The 9,521-nt window shown below is 44.0% G+C and overlaps 1 protein-coding gene across 1 annotated transcript in view; it reads left to right on the forward strand.

The window, feature by feature from the left end:
* Positions 1-9,400: 9,400 nt before the first annotated feature.
* Positions 9,401-9,521, forward strand: part of Nrgn (neurogranin) — an 8,927-nt gene continuing 8,806 nt past the window's right edge. The window contains exon 1 of the mRNA XM_010628716.3: positions 9,401-9,506. The gene's annotated coding sequence lies outside the window, so the exon portion shown is untranslated. The remainder of the gene's footprint in view (positions 9,507-9,521) is intronic.

Genomic DNA, 9,521 nt, shown 5'->3' on the forward strand with positions numbered 1-9,521 from the left:
CAAACAAAACAAATCAAAGCAAAGTCTTTCACCTCTGCAACTCTGAGGCTGTGAAGGCTGGAGTCTTGTTGGTTCTTGTGATGTCCTCAGACTATCTTTTCTATTATCTTCTGAAATACTTGAATTTTTCTTGGTAGTCTTTTTAGTGACCAATTTCTCTGTTCCATCTTTGTAGGCTACAACTTTATTGGAGCTTCCTTTTTGGCCAAACTCAATACATTTTGAGTCATTCTGCTGGGCTCTTTTTCTCTTGATTCTCAACATAAATCTGGCTAAAATCCTCTAACAGTAGCCATGCCACAGCCTCAACATTAGACTGCCTTCAAATTTCTTCTGCAAGATTAATTAAACTTAAGGCCAGGGATTTAGCTCAGTGGTGCCACTGCCTGCCTCACAAGTGCAAGGTCCTGAGTTCAATCCCCAGTATTAAAAAAAAAAAAAAAAGATTATTAGTCTTCTGCCCTTAATCTTAGGCTCAGGCAAATTCTCTGGACACAAGCAAAATGCAGACAAACCTTCTGCCAAGGTATAACACATCATCATCTGGAGTCCAACAGCCAGTGCTGTCACTATTCCCATCAAAAACCTCCTGATCCTGGTTTTCACTGGCATCATTTCTGTCAGCATTCTGGTCTTCTGAGCTCTGATTAGAATCTCCCATCAAGTACAGCCTCACTCATTCCAGCTCTACTTTTTTAGCTGCATGTCCAAGCCTTTCTTAACCCTTCCCCATCCCACAAGCCAGCTCCAAAGGCTCCTAACCATATGGTCAGGTACAGTCACAGCAATGATTCCACTTTTCTGGCACCAAATTCTTCCTTAGTTACTTTTCTTTCATTGCTGAGACAAAATACCCAACATTTAGAAGTTAAAGGAAGAAAAGTATATTTAGCTTACAGTCTGTAGAGGCTTCAGTCCATAATTGGCTGGCTCCAAGGCAGGGTGGCATAACAGACAGGCATCACAGAGATGAAACAGTTCATGGTAGGCAGAAGGTAGCATAGCAAGCAAGGGACCTTTCTGCCCTTTTTTATTGTATCAAGGCTACTGGGATTAGGGCAGTGTCAAAGTAATAAGTGGACTGATTTAGTAACCACACACCCTTAATCCAAGCATCACACACTCTAGATCCAGCCACCTCTGAAAAAGCCCCACTATGACTATATGAGGCTTTGGGGGTGACATTTAAACACAAGCCATTACATTACTCATTTCCACAAATTATCCCAGATATGAGACTTTCCTGTTATCATGATCTGACATGTGTTTAGTAAATCATAATGTAGCATGGCTCCACTATTCCGTTCTCAGTGAAAAAAGAGTGTCATCTCTTTTTCAAGGATCAGACTTTCTACTCCATCTTTTGAGGAGCATTTACTGCAAAGGGTTGTATCTACAAGCCCTTTGACTCTGTCTACTTAGGTCTATATGAACAATGAATATTTGTAGAAAGACTATTAAAATATCTTAATACCTAAGGGTCAAAAGGAAGGGTGATTTTACCTACTATGCCATTTTTTCTAAACAACAGGAACATTCCTACTAAAACCAACCTAATATACACAAGAACCCAAGTTCAATCCCCAGTACCCCCCCCCCCCGCAAAAAAAAAAAACTAATCCAGAAATCCAGAAACAGGTCATGTTCCAGCTCTCCCACACTTAGACCACTCCAACACAAAATCCACTGAAGACAAAGCAAAAATAACACAAATACATCGATGTGAATAACCAACAGTACATACTATACTAAACTTAAATGTTCCAACTAAATTGTACAACAACAGAAACTTGTAATTAATAAATCTTTATTTCTTGGTGCTTTGCTTTGACCTGAGATATGTCAAACAAAAGAAACAGCATTCCCTATGGTTACATCTGAAGCAAAATTGTCTGGATGAAATTATTCTGATTTTTACATAAGGGAACACATTTGTCAAAATGACCAAATTCCTATGTCATCGTTCAATGGGGTAGGTAACATGTTTTCACATTAGGTAGAACTCTTGAGGAAGCTTTTTCTTGCAGGTGGCATGCCAGTCAGGCCCTACAGTGGTTGGATTCTAATATTTGTTCACCTGTACCATGCCAAGTTGGATGACAGACTATGGATATAATTCTATCAATGTCTCCTCCCTTCTGATATTCAAAGGTAAGAGACTGTTCCATACCAACACCTTTACCATGAGAAGCTCATATGAAAATTCAGTATAAGATTATTTTGCAAATACTATCTTCAATCAGATGGCTGATATGAATTCATTTTAATAAAGTGATATATGTTAGACCTTTAATTCCTTATAAGTGACAGTGATGGGCTGGTCTTTATCCACCCAATAGGCTACTTGCTTGGTTTGGTAAATAGAATCCATTAACATACAAATTTATTCAGGGACTGGGGGATCGACCATGTCAGAGCAGACTATGAAAGAAATGTTTCATAAATAAATAAATAAATAAAAATAAAACCCTCCAAGATAGCACTAGAAAGGGTATCTCCAAAAGGAACACAGTGCCAAGACCACAAAGCCTAAAAGCCAGCTTCCTCCTACAATATCCACGAAGGTCCAAGCCAGCTGTCCTGTCTTGCCCTCTCTATCCCAAAACTGATTATGTAACTATACCTCAAATGTCTCCTTGCCTAGATAAGATGAAGTTGTAATGCTTAACCAAGCTAAGAAGAAAACAATAAAATGCAACTAGATAAACTAGGTAAAGTAGGAAGGGCATGGTTCCTTCCTGGCTTTCAGGGCATCCTATTCTACCCTCCATGCTGCATGAAGGGGCCACTCAGCAAGGACTTCTAAGAAACACATCTTCATGTCTCAGTCCTTAGAATGGAAGCCCTAGGACCAGGTCTCAGAGGGATGAAAGCTGCCTACTATGTAAGGCTTACCTACCTTGAAAGAATTCTTGCAGAAAACATACTGACAGAATTACAGCACTGCAGATGAAGGTATGACTGATCACTGCCATATTCACTTGTCTTTACCCCTTGCCTCCTTTCCTATATTCACTCACTCATTCCCTTTGTTATGGTTTCCATCTAGAATGTTCTCCAAAAGGCTCATGAATTCTGAGGTGAGGCTTTTGGAAGGTGATTGGATCACAGAGCTATAAATGCCATTAGGAGGTGGGGCTTGGTAAGAAGAAGTACGTCACTGGGGCCTGGCCTGGAGGAATGTATATATCTCCCTCCCTGACTCCTCCCTTCTCTCTCTGCCTTCTGGATGCCACTGGCTGGACGCCTTTTCCTCCATCATGCATCTCTGCCATCCTGTTTCCACCTCAGAGCCCACCGAACTTGGACTGAGTTAAAAATAAATCTCCCTTCCTTTAAGTTGCAAGTGTTGGGTCTCAAGGATGGGAAAGTGACTAAGAGATCATTCTTATGTATCCAATCATTCAAAAAAAAATTATTGAATATCCATTATGTTCCAGATAATGTGGTAAGGATAGAGATAGAGACAGTGATAGAGAAAATAGCTCTAATTTACTTTATGTGTTGTGTTTTCCTAGCCCTATTAAAGTATAATTAACAGAAATTGTTTATATTTAAGTGACATGATGTGATGATTTGATATGCAAATACACTGTGAAGTAGTTACTACAATAAAATTAATCAACACATTCATCACTACACAGTTACCATTTTTGGTATTTGTGTGATGAGCACATTTAAGATCTAGTGTAATAGAAAAGTCAATGTGCTATATGCTGGATACCAGAATCTTACTTCTTTTCCTATAGAACTTACAGTCTAATGATCATATGCCTTCAAAATAAATACTAGCCAGAACAATGGTACATACATGTAGTTCCAGCATTTTGGGAGGCTGAGGCAGGAGGGTCACAAGTTCAAGCCCAGCCTGGTCAACTTAGTGATTTAGCAAAATTCTGTCTCAAAATAAAAACTAAAACGGTGCTGGTATATAGATCAGTGTGAAGGGCCTAGGTACTGAAAGAAAGAGAAAAAAGGAAGGAAGAAAGGAAGGGAAAAAAGTATTAAGGATTATATTTCATAGATATATACTTAAATATTTATGAATGAAATGATAATGGGGAATCATAAGAAAATAGATTAAATAAGTTTGATGATGACTTGAGAATTGTTAAATTTGGATGATGGGTACAGTGGAGTTAATTATGTACCACTTCACTTTTGCTTAAATTTAAACTTTTCTAAAATAAAAAGTTGTTTTTAGAGAAGATACATATTCCAGAATTTGTTATTAAAATGTATATTGCCTTGTTATCAACATGGTCATGTTGGTGTGGTGTTTCAGGTGGGCTGTGGAGGCCCAGCAAGTGTAGACATTGCCCAGCAATCTCGAGCTTTCACGCATGTGGCACAGGGGAAGCAAACTGAGGGAGAAGGATTGGTATAGATGCTTGGGTCAATACAGGAAAAAGCAGAAAACTCTATACAGGACTTTAAATTATAGTGAAATGCAGGAAAAAAGGAGTTAAAAGGGGAAGAAGCAGTTACCTGGCATATCCCCAGAGTAAGGGACAGTGTGTGTGTGTGTGTGTGTGTCAGAGACCCAAGTAACTGAGCAGTGAGCACCATGTGGTGTTTGTCTCATGATCCTAGTGAGCTCAAATATGTCACCATAGATGGAGTTAGGACACAGCTTTAAACATAAAAACCTGTGTGCAAGGAAGAAGACAGGAATTGCTGTTGTCAGGGCTCTTTGGATTGGGGGGGCATGAGCTCTCAGCACCAAATGTGCTGCACAACTAACAACATTTGCTCCTGCCTCAAATGTTCTTCTGCCTGTTCTATGGTGCCTTCCTTACCTGAGTTCTCCTCTTGCATCAAGCCAGTCTCCTCCAGGACCTTTCACAATTTTTTGAATTCTCAGTCATTTCTCCCACACCTCAACTCCCATACCACACGCTGTCTGTGACATTCATTTGGCATTTGTCACATATTACTTTATTTTATACACACATCACCTATGCACATTTTTCACCAGACCATAGGAGCCAAGAAAGAAAAGATATCTGATTTGTTTACCACATGATTTATCACATGGAGCCCAGTACAAATGCCAGGGTTATTTTAGAGGGAAACAGAATTCAAAGTCAGAAATCCTGTGCTTTAGGGACGGGGATTTAGCTCAGAGGTTCCCCACCTGCCTTGGAAGTGTAACGACTGAAGTTCAATCCCCGGTACCAAAAAATAAAAAAAATAAAAAAAGAAATCCTGTGCTTTAGTCCTGGTTCTGCATTTCATTAGAGGTCTAACCTGATAAGTAAATAACAGGTAACTAACTTCTCTAGGCCTCAATTTCCTCCTTAGGAGAAAAAAAAATGGCTTGCAATAGTACCACATCCTTACACACCCCTTCAGAACAACGCATTAAAAAATGAACGTGAAATCATTTTGTATGTCATTATTCAGATTTAGCCCAGTACTCACTCAACTCTTTTGGTCCTTTCCTCTGTCTTACCAAGTACAGTGGTCTCTCAGTGTCCATGGGAGACTTGGAACAAGTCCCCCATGGTCAACAGAACCTGAAGGTATTCAAATCCCTTCTATAAAATGGCACGATATTTGTATACAGCCTATGTGCATTCTCCTGCATACTTTAAATCATTTTTCACTTATTTATAATACTTAATTCAATGTAATGCTATCTAAGTAATTGTCATACCATATTATGGAATAACAAGAAAAAAGTCCATGAACATGTTCAGTACAGGCACAATTTTTTTCCTGTATATTTTCTGTATATTTTCAACTTGCCTGAACCCACAGATGGATGCAGAATCTGTTATGGAAGGTCAAATGCATATTATATCACATCTTCTAGCAGCATGCTGCTTATAGAAGTTCAAGAAGTATTTACTTTTCTTGATAATTTTGCCAGCAATAGTGATGCTGAGGATGACTGATAACAACTATCAATGAAGAAGACTTACTGGTCACTTAATGCCCAGAAAACCAGATTTTTAGATTTCAATGCACCCTTAAACTATGTGCTTTCTCCCCATCTTCTTCCTGATGTGTGGGGTGAGGGTGTCACGAGCCCTGTAGCCTAGCAAAGGCCCCTTTAAAAAATGTACCCAGGCTCCTCTGCCAACAAGGTTGCTAAAAATACTACTACAGCAAAAGCTGAAATATTTGCAGAGAAAACTGAATTTCCTGCTACCCGCTCCCCTCTACCCAAATGGGTAAAATCCTGACCTAAGAAACCCCCAGATCAGCTCTGCCAAAGGCACAAACCTCCTACCTTCCACCCTTCCTCATTATAGAGTCCCTATGGGCTTGAGCTGGGATGTTATGTTCAGAAATTGCCCACTCCAAAGAGGGAAAGCCACGGTATTGGCAAATAGATTGTCACATGTCTTGGCTTTCCTCTCTGCTTACTAGGACCAAACCTCTCCAGATCCCCCATCTGTCCCAAGAAGAATCTGTATTGGACCACAGAGCTTCACACTCATCCATCTTTTACCCTCTCCTTTGTCTAATCATCTCCTGTTTGCCTGCTTTGGCTTCTGTTCTCTCCGCCTCTACCTCCACGCCCTCTGCTGCCTCCAGCCCACAGCACTGACATGCCCCAGCTCCATTGCTAATCCAGCCTTTCTGGAGCTCATCTCCTTCCCAAACCTATAGTCCTTTTCCTTCAGGAGTCATTAGGCTGACTAGTGTCGAGGTTTTGACATCAGAAACATCAAGGAGAACTATGGGGTTGAGCTGGTTAATAGCTAAAACTCAGGGCCAGGTATTTAGCTCAGTGGCACCATGCCTGCCTTGCAAGCTCAAGGTCCTAAGTTTGATCCCTCGTACCAAAAAATAGCTAAAACTCTGTCCTGTGGAACCTAGGACCTGGGCCAGGCAGGCCAGCACAGGTAACATCACCTGGCATCACTCTGCCAAGGCCCAGAGCCTTGCAGAGACAGACTCAGCAATTCATGCCTGTCCCATTTCCTGGCTCAGTTATTCAAGAATCATAAGCTCAGAATCCTACCAGCTCACCTTGTTCACAAAGTCCAGCCGCCTCACCCAGAAAGGGAAACTCTCACCAGGCTTAGTGTGGCTCTGGCTCCGAGGCAGTTAAGGGATCCAAGCTGAGGAGTTGTTAGGTGTCACTGTGTGACAATCCACTCTGGGTGTGTCTCTGTGGCTGTGTGGACACTGTGTATCTACACCTTTGGGTCTATGTGTCTGTGTCATTTGCCTCTCAGTGTTTGAGTTTGTGTCTGTCTTCTCCTTCCGGTGTTTGTCTTTCTCTCCGTCTTTTCCTCACCTTGGAGCCCACCCATCCCCCAGGGCTAAGCACTGTGGCCAGTTCTGCGTAGGCGCCTCAAGTGGGCAGTTGCTGAAATGGTTGTTTCTAGGATGGAACTGGCAGTTGCTTTATCTGTTCTCCCATGGGTCCACCAGTATTCAGAGACACCTTCACCCCACATAAAGGCGTCTTTCAGGAAAAAGGAAGGGCTATGCTGCCTGTGAGCGAGTTTGGAAGAGCTGTTGTAAAACTACCCCCCACCTTCCGCTTTGACCAGCAGGAAGAAGGGCCCAGAGGCAGCACTGCCTGCAAAGGGATGTTGCCTAGCAACTTGGGAGGCTTTGCTGCAAACTCACCAAATCCCAAATTCCTCTGCTCTGATTTGGGAAGGGAAAAGCACAGAGTCCAGGCCTGATAGCCTCTCTACCCCTCAATTTCCTCATTCCCACTGCCCTCTGAATTCTGAAATAGAAGTCCAGAGAGAACTGGCACAACCTAGGCCTCCAGATGTGCCCATGATGTAGGCAAGGGCTTGAGCTCCCAGGACATCTTGCCATTTGGTGGAGGTGGGGGATGGAGCATGTGCCAGAGACAGATTGGGGAACAGATTTTTAGTTACAGGGGTGGGTGGGTCTCAAACATGCCGGGAGAGACACCCCTGCACCCCAAGCTCTAGAATCTCAGCCAGCCCCCAGCTCAACTCAGGGCCCCAAGCTGACTATCCTGTCCCTGACCTGAACAGACACTGGAATTTCCCTGGAAAACATTTTCCCTTTGGCAAGGAAAGCCTCTGGCCCAAACATTTGGGTGCCATGGAAGCATGTAACAGCCACACTGTGATTGGTCACAGTGGCTTTACATTCCCTGAAGGGCTGTTTCAGGGTCCCCTGTGCCAATCAGAGCCACAGGGCAATTCCCCTCTGTCCACCTTGACCAGCCAGAATTTCCTAGCCTCTCCCCTTTCCCCTGGAACCTTAGCTAAGAACGACTTTGTAGCTTTCTCAGAGATGGTCCACCCTACCCACACAACACCACACTGCCAGCTCTCTGGCACCCTGGCAAGCTGGGAGAGGTTGGCACCCACAAAAGTGGTGAGTTGCCCCTCCCAGATGCTCCTTCCCTATCTCTCCTTCCCAACTTCTCTCAAAGCCCACATCCTTCCTCACTATGGAGCCAAAGGGCCAATTATTTTTAATAATTCCCAACACTACTTGGGTACACGCTCTTCTTCTTCTCCCAAACATCAGCAGGTGAGGGTAGCTAAATTTTGCCTTATTTTGAGGCTGTGGATCCAAGCTGAGGGAGAGTCTGATATGAGGAGTGGAAAGGGAGTGAGGTGTGTCTCCTAAACATGTACCATAAATACCTGCAGACGGTGTGCTGTACATTCTGCTTGGCGCAAGACAGACAGACAGACAGACAGACGGTAGGACAGAGCTGGATAAGTCCTGCTGCATGTTCATAGAGTGATCGCATGTGTGTGTGTGCACGTACGCGTAGATGTCTACATTTACCTGCATCTGTCCAGTTGTGTGTACAAGGTCTGTGTAGTTGTTTTCGCAGGTTGTGTCCTCAGTGTGTGTACACCGAAGAAAGGCACATTTCAGTAAGCCCAAGGAATAACATGTGGACATATGTGGAGGGTGAGCCTTTGTGTTGACGTGTGCCCACCACCAGGTTGTGTACCAACAGCTTTCTCCATTCCACGACAGGAACAATGATGAGACTCCCCCCTCCCCGGTCTTCGGGAGCCTTCTTTGCGGACTGAAGAGAAGGGAAGTTAGAGGGAACCATATCTAGGACTCCAGCTATGTTATGGAAGTGTAGGGAGGCGGGTGGGAGTGCGTGGTTTTCTGTCTATGGGCGTCAGGGCGTGCTGTGCCCAGATGTGAGTGTTGGTGCCCTGGATGTCGGGGTCTCTTCTGCCTACTCCTCCGGCAAGGATCTGTCTGGCTGTCGGCCACTTAACTAGCAACAGCATAGGATTTGGGAGGATGGGGTGTGTAGGAGGGATGGATGGAAGTGTGTAGGCGGAGGGGTTGGGGCAGAAGGGGGAGCGAGGCGGAGGGAACCGCAGAGGGAGGGGTCCTCCCCAGATCGCCCCGCCCACCATGTCAAAGGCGCGTTCTGATTGGCCTCCCGGCCGCAGGGCTCAGGTTACATTCGCTTGCAGAGCAGAGCGCGGGAGACAGGACCTAGGGGAGAGCGGCTGGTACAGCGCGGGTCGGCGGGCGCCCCACAGCCCCGGAGCCGCCACCCAGCATCACATAGACCCCACCCCCGC

Source organism: Fukomys damarensis, unplaced genomic scaffold (genome assembly GCF_012274545.1).
Source record: "Fukomys damarensis isolate Sample0158 unplaced genomic scaffold, DMR_v1.0_HiC HiC_scaffold_16, whole genome shotgun sequence".
Classification (NCBI taxonomy): domain Eukaryota; kingdom Metazoa; phylum Chordata; class Mammalia; order Rodentia; family Bathyergidae; genus Fukomys; species Fukomys damarensis.